This window comes from Octopus bimaculoides, chromosome 14 (genome assembly GCF_001194135.2).
Source record: "Octopus bimaculoides isolate UCB-OBI-ISO-001 chromosome 14, ASM119413v2, whole genome shotgun sequence".
In the NCBI taxonomy this organism is placed as follows: Eukaryota; Metazoa; Mollusca; class Cephalopoda; order Octopoda; family Octopodidae; genus Octopus; species Octopus bimaculoides.
The window spans coordinates 34,661,652-34,669,311 of record NC_068994.1 but is presented as its reverse complement, the minus strand read 5'-3'; the positions used below and the strand labels follow the sequence as shown (position 1 = coordinate 34,669,311).

Sequence of the window (7,660 nt, the reverse complement as noted above, 5' to 3'; positions counted from 1 at the left end):
TATATATATATATATATATATATATTTATATATATTTATATATACTTATATGTATGTATATATATATATTTATACACATATATGTATGTATATTTACATATATTTATACACACATGTATGTAAATTCATATATATATTTATATACACATGTATGTACATTCATATATATATATATATATATATATATGTATGTATGTATGTAGATATGTATGTGTATGTATCTAATATAAAATCAGTAATGCACAAAAATAAACTTACGTTTTTGTGGACATCCAAAGATTCCATACATGTAAAAGCTAACATGCAGTTTAGGGATTTAAAAAAAAAATTCAGATTAAATTGATTGGAAGTGATGACAATGAAATCCAATAATTTCATGTAAAACTATCAGTAACATAACCAATGTATAGAACGTACATATATTTTGTATAAAGTGAAAACCATACATATATTTTATATAAGATGAAAACAATCACATTTATGGGAAAATATAACAAGTCATGGATGCATGAAATGAGATTCATGAATAGTTTTTGATGATTTCTAAATCTGTATCACCAAATATGCTCATAAAATTGTGGTGTAAATAAAGAAAACCACCAAATTGCCTTCACAGTGGTGTTTGTTGCTGGGTGTAGTACATTGGATCAGTGTGCTTCAATTGATATTTCTGAAATATTTAAGAATTCACTGGAAGACACTTGACAGATAGATACTTGTGGATGCAGTGTAATGAGTGAATTTTGTTAATAAAACTAAGGAATTTCACCTGTTCTCTTTACAAAATCATGGACTGTTGCTGTTGTCACTTCTGATCAAGTTATTTTCATTTTTTTTTATAATCCATTATCTTCGATGTTAACCATGTAAACAGTATCTGTAATTACTAAGATTAATCAAAATGCCTTAATTATTGTTTTTGTATTATATTTTAAAACACTACATCGTTGGCAGTGAGATTTGGTTGGTATGTGACAAGCAAGGCACCTGTCGCTGAAGAAACATAGTATTTCAAAATCACCTAATCTGGCTATTCCAGCAACCAATGCCTGACAATGCTTTGTCTGTTAACAATATATCGTTGCTATTATGTTAAACTGTTTTATGTCCAAATTTGGCCAAATGCATTTTTTCAATATCTATTTTTGTTTGCAATAGCCAGCTTTTTTGGTCAAACTATCGTATCTCCAGCTGCTTCAGATGCCAAGATATCAAAAATTGTTAAAGTGTAGTAAAACAGTTTTACTACGGAATGGTGAAATTATTTTTTCGTTTTCTGAAAAAGCAACATTTTGAACTTACAACACTTTTGTGTAATAGCAACTATATATATGTGTGTGTATTCTTAATGGTCAAGGCTAATACTGCCATATTCGGTTTTCTAACAAAATATCCATGTTAAGTTGGATATAAAAAATGCTTTTTGGTATTAATACTTTTGTTGCAAATAATAATCATACTTGATAATTTTGGTGTGTCTATGTGGTCTCTAAGTAACCATAGGTAGCCAGTGACAGACGGGATAGCAGTGTCATATAACTTTAAGAGTAGCTGATATACTGTTTATAATATGTAAAAAAGGTTTAATTGTTGAATAGCAAACAAGGAAAGTAGCAAAAAAATAACACAGGCAAACATGTTATCCTATTTGGAAAATTTCTGTTTCCATTTCAGTTAAAAGTAATTACTGTTTTATTAACAATTAAAAAAATCTAAGCAGCTTATATATTTACAACATTTGGGCCCCTTTATTGAGTGAAATGAATATCACTTTAATGTGTGTGTGTTTTTTCTCATTTGATTGTTTCATGAAACTACAAAATGGAAGAAAATAAGCAAAAGAAAAAAATGTAATGGAGATTAGCATGGGAAAGAAAAAGGCCATCAAGAATGGCAAATTTGATAAAAAATTAAATTATAATTATTCTATGTATGCCATATTTCCTAATATTACACCTGGTGGCAAAAGTATACTTCTAAAGTTACTGGTTGTATTATGGACAACAGTCATGTGTGTGTGTGTGTGTGTGTGTGTCTTTCCATGATAGATATCACTGAAAGATGTAGAAACCAGTAATACGATTTATAAACTCATACCTTGTAATGAAGACCTCCCCCTCCACATTATGATATTTCTTTCAGCTAAGTTCCATGGACAATCTCTTCTCACCTTCATAAATTCAAATACTATATTTCACAAAATCCCTTATATAAAGATAAAATTAAAATATATCAAATAAACTATTTTTGATTAATTTTTAATCATTGACTGTTTATTTTACTTAATTTTTAACCATTGACTGTTCATTCTTACTTACTTTTTCCACAAAGGTCTACTTAACACAAAGAAAATTAACATTGAATGACCAAAATTGTTCCCTTTCAATGTTAACAGAAAACTGGGGGGTTTTTCTGATGGTTCTCCCACAAATTTAAATCAACTGTTCAGATTGTGGTTGACCATAACTTTTATTGTTTCTGTTAAAAATTCCAAAATGATAATTTCTGGTAATTCTTATTTCACACTTGATTAATGTATTTCAATTTCATTGCATGATTAAATTAGAGCAGTGGCTCTCAACTAGGGTCCATATGGCCCCTGGGGGGTCCATATAAGATTTTGTGGGGTCCACGCAACAAAAGAATAAATTGGGGATCCACAATAGTAATTTAAGGGCCCCACCGAAAATAATTTTGCTTTTGATGTATGTATTGGTATGCAATGCAAGAAACGTAGCTGTTTCTTTCTCTAATGTTTTACATAATTCAACCTACAACAAGTGAATGTGTGATAAACAAAATAGGAATTTTGAAAGACGGTTTTAAACATTGAATGGCTATGAGTTTCCATCAAAATAAGATAGTAATCAAAGGGGTCGAAAGATAAAAAATAATTGAGAATCCCTGAATTAGAGGTTTCTTTTATTTCTGAGCCAAAACTTCAAAATTCAGAAGAGTTAAACTTTATAAATTTCTGTAAGTATCTTTCTCCTGTCTCCATCCTTCACCCCCACCAACATTATTATCATGGCAATCTTCCCCACCACCACCACCACCACCATCGTCATCAACAACAACACAACTATTTTGTGTCTGTTTTTGCTTGCTGTCATAACTTAACATGCATCTCACAGTGTCATCTGGATCACAAAGCAACTGTGTATGTTTGACCCATGCCAGCATGGAAAACCGTTGTTTAATGATGATGAAACCAACCCATGCCAGCATAGGAAATGAATGTTTAAGGATAACAACGAATGATGATGTCATCTTTTAACCCTTTAGTGTTCATATTATTCTGTCAGATGTAGTACTTATTTATTCACATTATTTTCTAGCTTTGAGATTTTGATGAAGTGATTGCTTATCCTTAGAATGATATTGTAGGGTAGGTGTGACATACCAACTCTGGCCAGTTTGATCATAAAACAAGTAGAATATTCGGGCCAGATATATCCAATTTAAATGCCAAAGGGCTCAGGGTATGTTTTTTACACCTGCATGCCTTTCCTACGATCAGCTACTAACTCTGAAGTGGTAGTCTGTAACAGGACCAATGAGTCTTATCTATTCTCTCACACAGATTAAATTTTTTTTTTTTTTCAGAGTTTCTATTCTCTTAGGTAGGTTGCCTTCACTGCACCATGTGGAATCAACATCATTTCCATCCCTCCTCCTCTTTCTAGTTTCAAAACCGAAATTGACCCCTGCTATGAAAACCTTTTAATATACAAGTATGTTTGTTGTGTAATTGACCTGTGGTCAAAAACTATCCCCTTCATATCCCTCAAATCTTTTCTAAATAGCTAAAGATTTTAGTGTGATTCAGCAGGACATTTTGCTGCTATTTCTACATTAGCCATGTAGAAACTTCCCCCATTGGCTCATAATTTACCAATGAAAGAGACTAATTGTATGGTTTTAACTGTGAAATGAAATTAAGATTGATGTTTTAATTGGGTGTCTGTCTGTAAGAAAATTGTTCATGTTTACACCTTAATCCATCTAAATTGGTTGCTTCTGGGGATTCATTCTTCCCTGTTGGCTTAATATCTAACATTTTCATCAAATGAGCTGCTTTAATGGGAATATCTGTTTTGGGTTGCCCCCCCCCCCTTGCCTTAAAATCCCTCAACTCTCAAATGAGTCACAGTTGCTGTATATTCCTCTGCATTGTTTTGTTTTGTATTTTGAATTTTGTATTGTTTTGTATTTTGTGGATATGTCTATCTATTACTTTTTGTATGCTATCTATAGCATCCAACATGCTCTACATACATATATATACACACATACACTCTACAACACACACACACTCTTACATGTACCCGCATAAACACATATTTGTGCACTCACTGTCTGCATGCACATGCACTTACTCATACAAACACACATGCACTCACTTGTATATATACACATATACACTCACTTGTATATATACACATATGCACTCACACACTCTCACTTTGAGAAAGAAACCTAGTTGCTTCTCACAATATATATCAATATATACATCTAAAGCAAACCCTTTTTAGGAACCCATAAAATACAATTGTGGAGCCCCAGTTTACTATTTTTCTGCATGGACTCCCCAAAAATTCTGTGATCTAAACAGAAAAGTATTTAAGTGTTAACGCAGATTGTCAGAAATAGAAGCCAAATCTCCCTGAAATCATAGTCTAAAATCATAAACAAGTTAGTGAAATAATTATTACTAGCTGGACCTGTGAAAAATTCATGGAAAATATAAAAAATGCTGCTGCCATGAGAAATGTTTGTATATTATGACCGTCTGTCTTTAAGTTCTGAGTTCAAATTCTGCTGAGATCAACTTTACTTTTCGTTCTTTCAGGGTCGATAAATTAAGTGCCTGCTGTGTACCAGGATCAATCTAATCAACTGGCCCCCTCCCCACAAAAATTTCAGGGAGATCACAGCTGTAACCTACACCAGTGTCGCATAACCAGCCCACTCAAAAGTACCTTTGGATCGTAGGGCAACATGCTGTGCTTGAGGTGACCTATTGAGTCAGGTACATCAAATCAAAATGAAATCAAATCACAAGCAAATGGAAATTGTAGTTGTGGTTCCCATGCTGGTGGCATGTAAAATGCACCATCCGAATGTGGTCGATGCCAGGCCCCTCACTCCGACTGGCTCCTGTGCCAGTGGCACATAAAAATTACCCACTACATTACTGGAGTGGTTGGAGTTAGGAAAGGCATCCAGCTGTAGAAATACTGCCAGATCAGACTGGAGCCCAGTGCAGCCTCCTGGCTTCCCAGAGCCCAGTTGAACCGTCCAAACCACGCCAACATGGAAAACGGACGTTAAACGATAAGGATGATGATAATGATGACGACAAACTTTCTTTCAGTTTCCATCTCTACCAAATCCACTCAGAAAACTTTGGTTGACCTGAGGCTATATTAGAAGACACCTACCGAAGGTGCCATGCAGTGGGACTGAACCCAGAACCATATGCTTATAACTGTCAGTGTTGTATTTATGTTGTGTGCCTTAATGTTCCATAACTTAATGGTTTCATAGTTTCATAAATAAGTATTGGTAAACATGAACCAGACTGAAATAAGTGCTGCTGTCAGTATGATTAATAACAAAATCGCTTGAAGGCAGCATCTTAATTACTGAAACAACAATGTATATATTAGTCTTCGTCCTTACATTTTGAAACTAAATCTTTCTCCCTTCATTATTTAATCATATTATGTAAAGGCAGCAAGGTAGTTGAACCAGTAGAGTGTTGGAAATCATTTCTACCTTGAATCCTTCAAATGTCAACTTAACCTTTCATCCATCTCTTTGATATTGATAAAATTTTTGATGAGCTGCTAAATTACAGAGTTGTAAACAAACCAACACTGGCTTTCAAAGGAATATGCAAACACACAAATACATACTAGGCACGTTATAATGGACTGACCCATTCCCTTAAAATTGTTGGCACTGTGCCTAAATTAGAAACCACCATTGATGTAATTTTTGCATTTTGTTTGCAAGATTCTTGATGTGAATTCATGTGTTGAGATGTAATTAGTTGTATTTTGGGAGGGTCATTACACCAATAATAAACACATGCTCTGGTTGTATTTCACTACTTTTATTATTATTATTTGTCAATTTAACCAATTAAATAATCGATTATTTGATTAATAATTTGATCAGTTAGTCAACCAGTTAAGCTCATCAAGGTCCTTTTGTTGCCATTTGTGACCTCATCAGTCACATGCCCTCTCTACTCCAAATCTGTTTCAGATCTGCCTTATTGGCCGATTAATCAAACCCTTTTGATTAGTTAATTGGTTAAACAGTTATCCAGTTGACAAATCAAAATAAAGAAGTGAAATATAACCAGTGTATGTGTTTATTATTGACATCATGACCCTCCTGAGACACAATTAAATTAATTTAATTATCTTCATGTTTCTTACTATAAATTCTCTTAATTTATACGTTTTCCCCCTTTTTATTTCTTTTCAGATTTACCTAAGCAGCAGAAAAAGAAAAGATAAGAAAAGAAAGAGGGAAGACACCCAATTCTTTCAAGACACAAATTACATTGATGTTCAGTTATATATATAAACCCAAACCCCAATCTTAACCATGACGATATTCACCTTTATGCAGCATAAGTTACTCGAGGGAAACAAATAGGGAGCAACTGAAAGAAACCACTTTCAAGCTCCCTCCCACAATTTCATCGCAAACAAGATATATATATGACATGAATGTATATATATGTATATGTAATTATATAGGTAAGTCTATGTGTCTCTATGGCTTTGGCTTGTTTTTTTTTTTTTTTTTTTTTTTTTTTTTTTTCCCAGTATCCAACCTTACCTTTCACCCACACTAAATATGGTATCTGTCTTCCAAATCCACTCACAAGGCTTTGGTCAGCCTGAGGCTTTAGTAGAAGATACTTGCCCAAAGTGTCATGCAGTGGGACTGAACCCAGAACCAAGTGGTTGGGAAGCAAGCTTTGGACAATTCAAAACCATCATACCTCTAGTTCACTTCAAACTATAATAGTGGCAACACCTTGAATAAAACTGCACAGATTCTTAATCAGATGAATAAACAGGATGCAAATGTATACTACGTTGCAAGATTTCTATGCAGCATAAACATATGTCAGGCAGAGATTTAAATTAAATAAGCTGCATAATTGACTGTAGTAATAAAAACTGTGTAGATATATAATCCTCCTTATTTATTTGAATTTTCTTAGATATACACTCAGTAAACTGTTTACAATCCAATGAAACAAACTCAGGATTTACCCATCAGATGAAAGACATTGAGATTGTTTACCTCAGATAGTCCTAGGTTATTCCTTAACATTCAATGTGGTTTGCCATAACTTGGATTATACTAAAGAGCTTGAATAGTAGCTACCTGGATTATCACTAGTTATTCACTGCACTGTTAATCCCTACACATTTTTTTTCTCACTCATTCTTTGCATTCTTCCTCCATTTTTTTTTTCTTACCAATCTTTTCTGTTGAAGAGCATAAGCTCGAAACAACAAAGACTTTTCTATTCTTTCCAAGTGTTAGATTAATACACTTGCTTGTTCTCACACTTGTCTTCATCTTTTGTTTTCTGTAAATTTGGACTATATATATATATATATAT

General features: G+C 33.3%; 1 protein-coding gene across 2 annotated transcripts in view; it reads left to right on the top strand.

Moving 5' to 3' along the window:
- The window catches only part of LOC106883333 (putative protocadherin beta-18), a 335,715-nt gene that overhangs the window by 267,373 nt on the left and 60,682 nt on the right, over positions 1 to 7,660 (top strand). For both annotated transcript variants that reach the window (XM_052973083.1, XM_052973084.1), the window contains exon 4: positions 6,502 to 6,779. The gene's annotated coding sequence lies outside the window, so the exon portion shown is untranslated. The remainder of the gene's footprint in view (positions 1 to 6,501; positions 6,780 to 7,660) is intronic.